Source organism: Triturus cristatus, chromosome 5_1 (assembly GCF_964204655.1).
Source record: "Triturus cristatus chromosome 5_1, aTriCri1.1, whole genome shotgun sequence".
NCBI classification, from domain to species: domain Eukaryota; kingdom Metazoa; phylum Chordata; class Amphibia; order Caudata; family Salamandridae; genus Triturus; species Triturus cristatus.
In genome coordinates, this window is record NC_140587.1 from 226,566,506 (window position 1) to 226,581,751 (window position 15,246).

The 15,246-nt window shown below is 45.6% G+C and overlaps 1 protein-coding gene across 2 annotated transcripts in view; it reads left to right on the top strand.

The window, feature by feature from the left end:
* The window catches only part of FAM135B (family with sequence similarity 135 member B), a 1,149,009-nt gene that overhangs the window by 443,001 nt on the left and 690,762 nt on the right, over nucleotides 1–15,246 (top strand). The window lies entirely within an intron of this gene.

Consider the following 15,246-nt stretch of genomic DNA (forward strand, 5'->3'; position numbering starts at 1 on the left):
TTGGTACTCTGCCCAGAACATCATGCAAGCGGTGTAAATTGAGGGCAGTATTGCGATGTGGCATGAAGTCTGACTGGTCGGGGTGCACTAATGTATCAATAACCTTAATCAAGCGCGTAGCTAACAGTTTTGCAAGGATCTTGATCTATAGGCCGCACAGCTGGTTTTGGGTTTACCCTCCTTATGAATGACCACGCTATTTACAACCCGTTGATCAAAGGGGAGCATCCTCTTGTCTCTGCTCTCCATGAACATCGAACCGAGGTACAGGGGTATCTTGTCCGGTCTCAATTTGTACAATTCAATTGGAATGCCATTGGGACCTGACGCCTTTCCCGAGTTGACCCCCCGTAGTGCCTGTGCACCTCATCGTCTGTAAGAGCGGACTTGAGATATTTACTATGTTCATCTGAGAGGGTAGGAAGTCTGATATCTCTAAGCAATTCACTGTTGTCTTCATCCATGTATTTACCATACCTGCGGTATACCGTTTGATAGTACATGCGGGTCACTTATGGGGAAGGTGTCCTCGCCTTGTAACTCGGGCACCAGATGAGACGGCCATTTCCTCCTATCCAACAATGCAATTAGCTTCCTCGCCTTATCACCATGTTCATAGATTCTGCTCCGCGTGTCTCTGCCCTGTGCCCTGGCTCTGTCCTCAGCTATGCTTTTAAAGTCGTCTTGTTTCAGGTTAAGGATATGTAGTTTTTCGGGTGTCACCGCCTGAGCTAATTCTTCTTCCACTCTCAGTATTTTTTCTTCTGCTCGCACTAAATCTACCTGCTTGTCCTTTTTCTTTCCCGCAATCAGGGACAGGGTTTCCCCCGAAAAACAGTTTTGTAGGCTTCCCATAACGTCTGAGCGGAGTCAACAGTCCCCTCATTATCTTGAAAGTAGTTGTCTGTAGCTTGGGCTATTTTCTTCTGAGTTTACGGGTCCCTCAGGTACCATGAATTAATGGGGGCTATCTTTCCGGCGCTCATTTGTCCCAGGACTACCTTCATCCAGACCAAAGAGTGGTCTGAGATGCCTCTACCCAAGTGACGAACCTCCCGGATATTGAATGCCTGTGCCGCCGGGACTAGGATGTAGTCAATTCGAGATAGACTATGGGGGGCTCCCGACATGAACGTGTATTGGGTCCTGTCTGAGTTATGTATCCTCCAACCATCCACCAGTCCCATGAACTCAAGAAAGTCCGGTAACCACTTCTGTGCGGGTCTGATTTTCCGCGGTGGATAACGGTCAAGTGTTCCAGACAGCATTGCGTTAAAATCTCCTCCTATCACTAGGAGGCCTACGGGGAGTGACAAGAGTATAGTACCCAGGTCCTTGAATGCGTCATTCTGAAGGCCGGGGGGAACATACACTGAAACAAATGTGGCCGTCTTGCCCTCCCACATACCTGAGACCCCGATATATCTACCTCGTGCATCAGACCATGTGGCTAGCGCGGTGAAAGGTAACAAGTTTTTGGTTAATATGCCCACCCCTTGTGACCCAGTAGTAAAGCCTGCGTGTGCCACCAACCTATATCCTCCCGTGTTCAGTGCCTGGCACGAGTGCTCAATAAGGTGTGTTCCCTGTAGGAGGATGACGTCTGGGGCCTGTCACCTGATGTATTGGTTGACCATGCCATGTTTGATCTTGTCACCCAGTCCATTTACATTCCAGCTGAGAACTCTAACCCCTATGTTCCACTGTGTACCCATCTATGTTAATGCATATAAGCTGCTCCTGCACTGCCAGGTGGGGTCCAGGTCAAGCACTACACTAGTCACGACATCTACAAGGCAGACTGCGCCAGGGCGTCCGTAGATGCAGTCAATAAGCCAACTGACTGCGTGGGCGCCACAATGCAGGACAAAAGGTGCTGCGGCAAGCAAACTGGTGATGCTTCAATTGTGGTCGGTCTATGCCAGCTGGTGTTGCAAATGTCTCAGCCCTCAGGAAAAAGCCTTTACGACGCGATTCCCCAGACCATCTGCGAGTGCCGTATATTATCCAGGTGAGGGCGTGCCACCAAGGTGCCAGCAATCCCGCTTCCAGCAGATATTGGGCAAGGCTAGTGCCGGTCACCCCCAATCCAGGCCTTCACTCCGGGTCCGGGCCTCTTTTGTCCCCCCAATTGCCACCGCGATGCTTAGCTCACCTGCGCATGAAATTTCTGTCGGCCACAGCGTCGTTGATGGAGGAGAGCGTTGGGGAGGGAAGCCCCGAATGGAGTCCAGTCAGCCGATCTTGATCCCCGGCTATGCTCCGCAGCAGGGCCCCAGGTGCACCCTGGTCTCGCTCCAACCGCCTCACTAATTTAGGCCCCAGTGCCTGTTCTCCATCTAGGCCCCGGGTGCTCCGAAATCTGTCTGGGTCTCTCGTGATGATCTGCGTCAGTCGCAGCAGGGCACACACCCCCGGCGCACCACGACACCAAACTCCCAACCGGGGGTATGTCTGGAATGAGCCTCTCTCCCCGCTCCGGCCGCCACTCCATGTCCCGGTCTCTTCATCACAAGCAGGCCGCACTGCGAACACGGTCAAATTTCGGTTCCTAGTACCTTCTCAAGGTTCGTTTTCATGCAGACATATGTTGGATATTGTCCCCTTCAAAGACCGTGAGATTGAGTCCTGTATGAATGTATCGGATAGACGGGGGAGGAGAGGAAACGGCAGAGCTCCGCTAAGCTGCGGCCATTGCGCTTCGCGGCTTAGCCACGCCCCTGTTTGACTATTTTTAATATTTATCGTAGGTGTTCTAGGGGATTGGATAAATCACCTACACTATCTCTTTTGGAGGAACTTATAGACAATCTGGATTCTAGTGTAAAAGTCATAGTAGAAAGTGATTTTAATACCAGTTTTGAACCTTCATTATATTTAAATGAGATAACTAGAGAGGAAGATGAAATATGGGGTATACCACCTCTGACTGGTCCTCCTTTGAGATTGTTTTCCAACACTGCGTTAGAACTGGCCTCATTTACATTAAGCAAGGGCCTTAGAGCGTGTAATGGGCGTACTCACTCTGATCCTACAATGGCAGCTACATTTAAGAGAGGGGTATGTACCAGCATTATTGATTATGTCTTGGTCGATGTAAGTTTATGGCCCCTAATGTATGATATGGAAGTGGTGGCGCGCTTTGATAGTGATCATAATTCCCTTGAAGTAACTTTGACAGGTGATTTTTTAAGCCAAGATAAAAATAACCACATATTATACCTGCCCCTGTGGTATCTAATAATCTCCGGTATGCTTCATGGCCAAATGTTATGTCTAATCAGAAACTGTTCTCACAGATTTACAAACGTTATGTTATGTACTCTGAATATGGATGTAGTTCCTATTCTAGACATTCATGTTGGCCAGTCTAATGCTTTACGGGAGAATTTTTTATCAAAATTGTACTATTCGGACTTCTAACTCATTGAAGGTGGAGAAAAGGTTTAACCCGGCTTGTAAGCTAGCCAAGTCAGTTTTGAGGAAGGCTATAATAGTGGGAAATAGTATTAATGTTAAAGCAGCAAGATCTCATTACAAATCTGTCTTGATTAAAGCCAAGAGGAATTGGAATTAATAATTTATGGCAAGATATTTTGGTTGCCGGGAAAAAGAATGACATCAGACTATTCTGGCGCCTTGTTACCCAAACTAAATTAGAAAAACCTAATTTACATCAATACAATATTTCTCCGGATAAATGGGTATCTCATTTTACAATGCTTTATGCTTCTTGTAAACCCCAGGTTCTTGATAGCACTAGCTCTTTAAATGTACGGCCTATATTAGATTCCACTCCTCCTATCGTATTTAGCTTAGGCGAAACAATTAGAGCGATTGATTAGCAGAAATCTGCTAAATCCCTTGGACCAGATAAAATACCCGGGGATTTATATAAATCTGAACCTTTGATATGGTCCTTCTACCTTAATATGTTATCTAATGCTATTGCAGCTGGGGGAAAGGTACCTGACTCATGGCTTGGAGCCGAGATTATGGCTATACATAAAAAAGGCGTTTTGGGGGAGCCATCTAATTATAGACCTATCAGCCTCATCGATAATGCCCAAAAGATTTTTTCAAAACAAATCCTGATGAGACTTTTGGATTGGGTAGATACCCAAGAGATTTTATCTCCCCTCCAGGCAGGTTTTAGACTAAGAATTAGTACAACAGATCAAATTTTTAGATATATTGTTTTATATTGGAAATATGTTTTACTTCAGAAACAACAACTCTACGTGGCATTTATTGATCTTAGAGCGGCGTTTGATCTTATACCACGATCGGCCATTTGGCAAGCCCTGATAAACATGGGTGCTCCGGCCAGCCTAGTGCATTTAATAAGTAGGTTACATGTGAATAATTTTTGCACAGGTCCGCTAGGGTCCAAATGGAGAATTGACGGATCGTATTCCCATAGAGCGAGGCGTTCGCCAGGGTTGTGTGCTCGCACCCACCCTATTTTCTCTATACATAAATGATGTTGTGGGCACCCTAGAACATTGTAAAATGACTCTCCAATTTTAAATAACAAAAAGATACCTATTTTACTTTTTGCTGACGATTCCCTCCTCATATCTAAATCTCCGATGGGCCTCCAAATTTTAATTGATACGTTTTAATTTTTTTTAAATTTGAGAGGCTTAGAACTGTATATAAACAAAACTAAGTATATGGTTTTCGGGAAGAAGAAAAAAGGAAGTTGTAGTATTCATGCGGGGGGCGAGGCCCTGGGCAGTGTACATAGGACTCTATTAGGATGTAGGGCGGATCGCCACCGCCCGCATCCTACACCCCGCCCGCCACCCATTTCCGCCCACCATATTAGTATGGCGGGGGGTCCCAGCGGATGGAAAGACCGTCCGCCAGTTTTCCACCAGTCACACAGGGGGGAAAAGGGGCCTGATATGGTGGCGGTGTCTGCTAGACACCGCCATCCATATTAGGAAGGCAGCGGGAAGCAGCCTTTCCGTGGCGGAAAGGCATGCAGATTGTGCTAACGGGGGCCCGTTGCAGGCCCCCAGGGTATGGGGGGGTGGCGGATGTACATGGGGTACCTATGGTACCCCCTTACATTGTCATGGACAAGGTGGCAGGCACCACGCGGTGCCTGTCACCTTGTGCATGACAATGCACTGCGTGCATTCCCAGCATTGTGGCGGGCGGTGCTGTGAGCACCGCCCACCACAATGCTGGGAATGGAGGATGCCACCGCCACGGTGGCCTCCTAATTGCAGGTGCTGTACCGCTGCACCACTGGCGGCCGGTCCCAGCACCGCTAGGGTGGCGGGCGGACTAAAGTCCGCCGGCCATCCTAATCAACCCCATAGTTTTGATTATTTGGGGGTCAGACTTAAAGACAATTTCGGGTGGTCAAACCAATTGGAGAAATCAAAACTAATTACTGAACACAGATCCACTGCCATTTTAAGGTTTTATGATCAGACTAATTAGAGAGCTATTTCCCCTGCTGTGGAAGTTTTCCGAGCAACGGTTCAGGGTGCCACACTTTATGGGGCAGAGATATGGGGTTATGGCAATGTACAGTTGTTAACCATTTCTGAGAACAGCTTTTTTAGAAGGCTCTTATGTTTACCATCTAGTACCCCATTAATCCCCATGTATCTTGATGTTGAAATAAAACGAGTTGCTCACTGGGCCATTTTGAAAACCTTAGTATTTTGGATCCGGCTATGGTCTACGCCAGAACTTAGTCTTTAAAGACTCTCTGGTAGAGGTAATGATACTTCAAGGAGCCAGGGAAATTCCTTGGGTTAATTCTGTTGCTGGATGGTTTTCCAAACACTGTATGCAGAACTTGTGGGATGAGCCCAATTCTATTTTAAAATCTGATATTAAACTACTCAAATATAGGTATTGGGCTTATATAAATGACCAATCTGTTATGAATACCCACAATGGCCCTGCAACTATCACGTTCTGGGCTTATAAGCACTCTCCACTTTTTGACGAATTTTTAGATTTAATTTTCCCATGTCCATGTCCCAAATTTTTCCTCCGAGGCCCGCAAAGTACTATGTGGCGTCCCTCAGGGCTCCTCTCTTTACCCCCTTCTTTTTAATTTATACGTCTGCCCGCTCATTTGTGCTCTGCAGAGGATGGGGGTCACTGTGTTTAACTACGCCGATGACCTCCAACTCATTTTTAACCTCTCTAACTCCCCCGATTCTATTTCTAATTTCCAGTCGGTGATGGTCTTTATCAGGGATTGGATGTGCTTTAACCACCTCAAGCTCAACCCTGATAAGACCGAGCTTCTTCTCACTGGCGGCAAACTCAACCCTTGGTCCCCCTTCTTCTGGCCCCCCTCCTTTGGTCCCCCCCTTCTCCCTCTCCCGCCGTTAAGACATTGGGAATCACCCTCAACCAACAACTGACCCTACACTCTCAGATCAGCACAGTGGTCTCTTCCTGTTTTTTTACTTTGCGCACCATTCGCAAGATCTCACAGTTTTTTTCCTTTTCAGCCCTTAAATTGATCTTGATGGCTATGGTCCTTTCCCGGCTGGATTATGGGAATGCCCTACACAACGGCGCCCCCGCTTACGCCATCCGGAGGCTCCAACTGGTGCAAAACCAAGCTGCCCGCCTGGCCTATGGTTTACCCAAGTCACACCATACCACTCCCCTTCTCAGATCCCTCCATTGGCTCCCAATTAGAGAAAGGGCCCTCTTTAAGATGGGATGTATCACGTTCCAGGCTCTTGCGGGAACAGCCCCATCTTTTATTACGTCAAAAATCGTCCCCTACATCCCCAGCAGACAACTCCGATCCTCCTCTCTGTCCCTACTGGTGGTGCCCAGATTCAAGAAGAGCAGAATGGGAGGCTCAGTGTTCTCCGTTCTTGCTCCACAATTTTGGAATTCTCTACCTTTCCAAATGAGATCAACACCCTCGTACCTGGAGTTCCGGAGCACCCTGAAAACCAATTTGTTTGCACAGGTTTTTAAAATCTAAGCCGCATCACCCTCTCACTCAGGTATCATTTCCTCTACAGCGCCATGAAACCGCTTGGTGTCCGAGCGCTCAATAAATATTTTTAAATTCAATTTCAAATTCAACCAGAAACTTGTATATAAGATTTCGTTATGGAATTTTACCACTGAGAATCCTTACAAGCAAATGGTCGGTAAACCAAGAAACTGAAATCTGCCCTATTTGCGACCTGGCACCTGAAGATGAAAAGCATGTACTGTTTTTTTTGCAAGGAGTACTTTTACATATGCCGTAAATGGCTAGTTTCCATCTGTCGTAGCATGGCACCAGGCAGTCACTTAGAAGCCTTTAGGATCCTGAAAAGTGATACATCAAAATAAATAGTATTTGCTGTAAGTAAATTTTCAGAAGCAATGTGGTTTAGGAGAGCAAAAATCCTAAAGGCTTTGGATTAATGAGGTTCTTTAGTTGTTCCTTTTCCATTATGTATTGCAGTTAATTATATGTATGTTATGCATTATGCACGGTCACATTTTTGTATATTTGCACAGACCTTATATGGTTGGTGAAGATAGAATTGCCTATCCGTAGGAGGGAAATTGTTGCTGGTTCAAACTAATGACTATAAAGTGAACCTGATGGCTAGATTGGTCGATACTTGAAGTAATATATATTTTAGCTTGTTGTACTTTTTATGGGATGTTTTATTGTGGGGTTTTTTCAATTTATTTAAACTGCCTGGAGGGAAATGCTGGAATTATGTACATTAGTGTTATTATGAATATCTTAATGAACTGATTGATATGTTTTTTGATAATTGTAGTGAGGCTGTATTGGTGAATATAGGTCCTAGTATTTTTTTCCTGCGTATTGATTGTCTGTTTGAGCTTGTTTTATTTGTTGTGTGTACTTTGATGGTTATTTAACCGAATAAAGTTATTCACTACTACTACTACTACTACTATAGATTTAGCACTATTTAGCACTCAGAAACCTGTAGCAACACATTGGGACATCTGATCGCGTTTGACTTGGACAAAATCAAAGTTTCAGGCTAACCACGATGGATCCCTGCTCAGAAACCCCTCGTGGTAGGCGTAGGTCGAGATTTTAGCTTAGAACTTATAAACTTTTCGGGAGCTTTTTCTGCAGGGGTCCTACAATACTATTCACCAGTCTGGGTTTGGTGAGGGTTAGCTGGCTTGGTTTCTAGGGAGCTCTCGGATTCAAACTCCAAAAGTGGTACCTCTGAAACTCTTCAGCCTGATGAACCAGCAGGGCAAGCTGGCTCTCTGTTGAAGGTCGCTGGCTTGGCTCTGGCGGTTCAGTTTGTCCCCCTATGGAGCTATTTCCAAAGTTGCTCCAAACCTCTACAAACTTCTAGAACTTCTTCCTGAAGTTTCTCTTGGCGTCCAACGTGTCCACAACACAATCAAAGGGTCTGGAATCTCCAAAATGGTCCTTTAAAGTTTAGGACTTCAGTTCCCACAATCCACTTGGACAAGCCCCATACAAATCCACTGGACGCTTTCCAGGCTGGGGATTCTTGGTGATGATGGTCCAGATGATCTCTGTCACCTTGTAGCTTGCAGGGAGTCCACTCTTTATTCCTCTTGAAGCAAGGTACATCCAAAGAGCTGTAGTTCCAGATAATGCAACAGTCACAGTCAGTCAGAATGCAGAGCCTGATGGGGCAAATCTGGTTTCCAGCTTGGTAAGCTGCCTTCTTCTCAAAGTTTCAAGCAGCAAATCTGAGAAGCTCTGCACCACTCACATATTTATTCAATGTTCGCTGGGGTCAAGCCGGAGAGCACTCCTGTCTAATTAGGTACAGGGAAACTCCCCAGAGCATGACCACCTCCACCAAAGTGAAGCATAATCTTCTCCCAGAAAGCACTATTCTTCCAAAATTCAGTATGGCTGATCTTGCAGCAGAGGCGCAAGAACTAGTCAAACCAACCTCCAGTATGGCTAATTTGGATAGCTCGCCTCCCACTATCATCTGCAAATTCCTGCCATAAGCTTACCATCTGGCTGGGTTAGGGGAGCTGGTGGGTAGCTGGACCTGGCATTCCTTGCCTGACCTATCCCCTTTTGAAACTCTATGGTGTACAACCCCTCCCTCCTGCTCTGGCATTCCTGTGTAGCAGAGCTCTTTCCAAGAGATAGCCTTTCTCTGGGTGAGCCACTTATCACGTAATCAAAGCTGCCTGATTAATCCTCTTAGCTCTGAGCATTCAGGGAAGACCACAGGAAGGCTGAATTTTGGCTTACAGACAAGAAAATATTATAACTTCTTTTCTGTACATTTCAGGATACATTCAACAATAGCATATTGTTGGATTTATCAATACCATTCTCTTAAGTCCTTGAAGATATGTTTCATAAATTCCTAGTGATATTTATGAGTTAATAAACTATAGTAACGTTATCCTATGGAGCTAGGCATCTAGAATGAATAAACTGCAATGTACGATTTATCCATCATCAGGGCATATAAAACAACTTTTATAAGGCCCCTGCTTGTAGGACACCTAAGGGAGACTTTAGGGGTACTGAATATGCAAATATAGTGTAGATCCTCATTTCACAGTGCTCCTAGCACAAAACTCGATTTTGGGAAGCACTTTACTACAATGAGGGAAGTAAAATGTGCAATTTCTCTATCCCCTGGTGTTATAAACTATCTTTTATAAGGGCCCTCTTTATAAGTACATAAACCCCACCCTGGGACACCTAGAGGAGACCCTAGGGGTACCTAATATGCCCAAATATTGTAGTTTATCATTTTTAAGTGTTCCTACCACCAAAGTGGATTTTGGGCACAATTTACATTTAAAAGCAGTGCTGCAACACAGGGCTGTTTTTAAAATGACCTCAGGCTCTCAGCAGTGCACACATGCAAGCGCACGAAGGGCTTCTGGCCTCAGATCTGCCATGCCCTACTATATACTAGGGACTTAAACATAGTTTTAATCCCCCTGCCCTATTATGTACTAGGGACTTATAGGGTTGTTTATGACAATTATAAGTGTACCCTAATATATAGTGTAACATCATGTGTATGTGTGTTTTCACTGTGTTTTCAACATAGCACTGCCCTGTGCCTGGTTAGGAGGAGTCCAGGGACAGTCATAATCCGTTACTACCAAACATATGGTGGTACCCTCCGTGCATGAGAAATAAGTGCAATATATTTCCTTCAATAGATATTGGTACTTGACAAATTTGGCTTTATCCACACTTTAACATTGTTGATACCTATTCATGTTCAAAATTGCACGTTCTTGATATCATAATTATTATTTAAACATTGGAATTTTGAGCGCTTCATTGAAGATAATGGAGTGCTCTGGGCTTCTAACAGCTGGTAAAAGCTCGGAGCATCAACATTTCAATGTTTGTTCATAGGGACGTAATGTTCCAATAGCCTTAGAGCCCTCCGTAGCTGGCTCTACTGGACATTAAAGGCCTGCTCCCTTGTTAAAGGTCCTCACCTTCTGCTCAGGCCTTTATGCTGGAGCGGGCCTTTAATGGCCGGCAGAGCCCGCTACACTGGGCTCTAGGGCTATAACAATATCAGCTGTCAATCTAGTAGACCCCATTTGATTTTTGACTATCTTCGTAAGGTAAAAGAAACTATCCATGCTCCACTTCTTTGTTATTATTTAGCATTGGTGTACTAAGAAAGAATACACACAGTGGAACTTTCACTATGTCCAAGAGCAATGCCTCTCAGAAACACAGGAAGTCATTCAAACCCCCATACTGATGCTGTAATACCAACCCCAAAATTATGGATACTGCACAGCACGATTTGCCCTTGATGCTTTATTTCTTCATCTTTTGGAGTTCCGCACCTTAAAATAAGGTATAATAAGGTAAATACCTTATTAAGACTGTTTGATCTTTTTAGACATACATTTCAAGAGGTTTCACCCTTGTCCATAAGTTGTGGTAACTAACGAAAAAGTCAACATCTGGATTTGGTCAAAAAGTCCCATTTGGAATCAAAGTGAGGATACCTTGATAATTAGTTCAGCAATTACTACATTGTATAGAAAATATCTTAGTCATTCGTTTTAAGGTTCCTTTTAATGCAATTGTGGTAATTATTGATTCAGTAGGCATCTATCATTTTGAGATGCACAGTTACCCTGGGACTTTGATGGTAAGATGATGTTAAGACACCTGTTTCTCCAAGTGACCCTAAATTTACTGAGGTGATAGGCAGATTTTTTCTTTACTGAGCTTATTGTTTAAAAGTGTGCTGTAGGGTTCCATGTTTCTCCCCTCCTTCTTTTCATTCCATAAACTATTGGATGTATATCTATTACTATATATTCTATATTATTTAATGTATATTGTTTGTCACAGCCTGTAAAGCGCTCAGGGGACATATTTGGTCGCAGAGCAGGACTAAGGGCTTATTTTTATGTGATTGCACATTCACAAATACATTTAACCTGGAGTTTCTCCAAATTAGAGTCTGTGCTGCTGACAGCACAGATCAGAAACGATGAGCAGCCACTGCCTCTCTGTTTTTGAGATCTGTTCTCCATAACAGAGATATTAACTTGGAAAATGTTCAAGTTTTTGGCTGCCTGCAAAGCAAGCAGAGTGACAACTTGGGCAGGCAGTAGCTTAGTGCAGAATTCCCCTGGTAGGCTCGATACCTTCTCCACTCTCGTCACCCCCCTCATGGCATGAGGGAGCAGGAGCAAGGTTACAGCCCTCCAATTCTTTAATTTCCAGGCTAGGGGTTGCAGTATGGTATAGTTAAATGTATTCATATGTGACTATGTTTCTTTCATGTTCATTGTATTCTGGAATGTAGAACGTATTGGGGATTCTCTGGTTCTTACTGGCAGCAATTTACTCTGGCTGCTGAGATAACAAGTGCTTCCTCTTTCTCCCCATGGGCTTTTGGTCTGATCATCATAAGAATTCTGCAGCAATACAGAATCAGACCCACCAACAACATCCAAGTGATGACCTCCCTCTTAATGTCAACAGCACTTATAAATCAATATCAGTTCCCGCCATGGAATCATTGATGCTTTCACCCACACGTTTTGTTGTAAATTTCAGCTTGTAAGACTGACATGACTCTATTAATATCCCCTAAAATGTCCCTATTGGGCTGCATTTACTGTGCTGTGGAGTGTGCATAAATATATGTCTATTGCCCTTGTGATGGCAAAGCGCAGTCACTTGTCACTGACGTAGTAGGACTCTGCCAATGTTGGCTAGAGGTGTGCGCAATGTGACATACTCACATGAGCAACTAGACACATACTATCATTTCCTTCCTTCTGCAAGCAGGCCAAAAGATATTTGGGACACCCTGCATCATTATCTCCTTCAGTGTGATGAACAGCCTTCAGATGGACAAACTGACTAGTGGTGCAGGTGTGGTAGCTGACTTTGCTGCGACCTCCTACGACAAGTGGGTGGCAACTGCTCTTCCTGTTGGATGCCAGCCGCCTAACCAGTTTGGATGGTCCACTATGACCATCATCTGTCATTAGCTTCTTCCAAGCGGGGAGCCCTCCTGCAAAATACTAGGAACAGCTACATAAACAGCCCCTCAGCTGGTGCCGCAAGCTCTGCTCTGCCACCACTTGTGCTCATCCCTATGAGCGTCATTATCTACAATTTCACCTTCCTTCAGGTTTCATTGTCATAGTCTAACTTGGTATCTTCCCCTACCCCAATAAACGCCTCCGTGCTTGCAGTCCGGGTCTCCTCCTGGTCAGTGTAATTGCGCAGATGCACTCTTGCCAGAAAAAGGCCGTCACTCAGCCTAAGAGTGCCCTCCTGGCTGCCCCTTGTTGTACTGTGTCTTTGCACTCAAGCACACCGGGGGCTGTATGCACTGTACGGTTTAGTGCACCGCCGAGGCCACCCCAGATATTCGTGTGTTAGCGTCGCCTAGATCCCACGACTCCATCAAGCTGCCACACAGCGCCCTGCCATCACTTCTCCTCGGGGTGAATGAGCTGTCCCAGGCTCTCCTGAGTCTGCCCGGCTGGTCTCCCAAGAGAGAAATTGGAGGACCGATGCGCGGGAGTTAGGGACTCTCAGGCACCCACAAACATTGTCCCCTTCTACCCTTATCAAATCACTCCAAAGTCAAACCCACCCGCCTGGTGGTGAGGAGTCCGGTTGACCCCCACAGCAGGGCGCCCTCTTGCAGCCATGTGGAAACCACCGCTGTGTGGTCCTCACATATAGAAGGGGCTGAACCCCTACCCACAGATGACCTGTCATAAACCCTCTGGGGCTCCTTCTGCCCCAGGCCTGCCACTGAATTGCACCTCAGAAGCCCAGCTGAAAAGTTGGTTCTCAGACATACTCCTCATCCTCCGCTGTGCTCCATTCTAACAAGGATGCGAGCAGTGCCAAAGCCGGGCCCCTAGCGGGCCCTTACATGTAGTCTCTCTGCTCTTCCCCAATTTCTTTGCCCAGTAGCCTTCGTGAAGGTCTTCTACACTGCCAGCTTGCATCCTCTGACCATAGAGACCTAATCCCCTGGGAAGCCCCGGTTGTGCCACCCCCCCCTTGTCTAATAACACCAGGGGCATTGGCCAGGTGTTTGTACTTGTTGTCAAGATTGGCCCACCCGTGGGGCCGAGAATGTGCCCTGCAAACCCTCCCCCCTCCCAGCTCTGTCAACATGGGTCCCTCAACAACCCGAGTGTCCTCCAGACCCAAAGACTCCACACCGTGTCCATGCTGTACTGGTGCCCGAGTCCATTGCCCCCCCTCAACCCCTGCGATTGAAGGTGCTGTCACATGCTGGTGCCCTGTTGCCCCATAACCATTGATTGCAACAGATAGACAGACAGCCTCACACACCCGAGCGGATAACATGCTAGCAATGATCTAAGGCAATTATTCTTTTAAGATTTTATTGAACGGACGCGACGGTGATCACCAGCGCATTGACACTATATTTGGCAATAAATTAAGCTTCTGGGTGATCATCAATACGATAATCTCAATATGAATTCAAAGCATTAATTCCTTCAAAGTATTTATCTAACAGACGCTACGGTGGTTATAATAGAGAAACATCTTGGTGATCCTCAAAAAGACAATTCCAACTCTGATGAAGTCCATGTTGGACGAAACGCGTTGGCTGGGCTGAAGCATTTGACTGCAAATAAAGAATAATTGAAAAGAAGAAATCTCAAGACTCCTTGCACTCCATTTTTGCATGTATTTTGTGGATTACATTACATTGTGTATAATTTGGGGGAAAGAAAGGAAAAAAAAGATGTTTAATTACATGCTTGTGCATAATTAATGAAGGTATTACGTTCAATTGTATGCTCTTTTTAGAACCTTATTACTTTGAGAGAAAGTTTTTTCTTTTATATTTGTGACTTCACGGGAAGTTGAGCATCTCTACTATGCATATATGAAAATAAAATACACTGGTGCAGACCCTAACACCCACACAGCTGTATGCATAACAACAACAATAAGCACCCGGTTCCATCCGCCCAAGATGGGAAACCTGCTTTGCAGTCTCATGTGATCTATGTGCCTTTTTAGGTCGTGCCTCTATGCCGGGCAAACTTGCTGGCGATTGTACTATGGCTCCACTTTTGTCTTTGCTATGTATCTCTCCCCCTCCCCGTTCCCTGTGAGTGAGACAGTTACTGCTGCTGGCTGTACTGCGGCCCCCGTGGCCCTCGCAGATGGCTTCCATTCCTTCAAGGCGGTTGATGGTGCTGTTGGTTCCTTCCTGACACAGCCCTTCTGCAAAAAGTAGTGCAGGCCGCTGCGCGGCACTGTACATGCAACAGGAGCTGCGCACAACTCTGGCTCGGATAGTGGCTTCTTCACGTACCTGCTCATTCATATTGAAATGGTTGCTTGGCAGTCCCGAGGACGCCAGTACCGCCGCAGCAACCAAGTATGCAAGACGCCGGGCGCGTCGCACCAAGGGTTCTCGGGCCATGATATCAAGCCTTTATGCCTCTTCCAAAAAATGCAATTCCATACGTACCCGGTCGTCCTCCATAGTCAATCAGGGGTAAAATTACCGAAGGTGTGTCTATGAGCTTACAAAAAAACAAAATCCTACACAATTCCTAAAATGTTAACTGTAGCATCGTGCTACAAATAACCACACACACCAGGTCGTTTCAACTGGAGCTTTATTCACTGCTTCTTACTTCGACCCTGTCCCTACCCTAACTGCCCTCATCCTGTCCTGACCCCTCCTCTTCCCCTCAACCCAACTCCCTCTGCCCCCCAACTACTGGACTGCT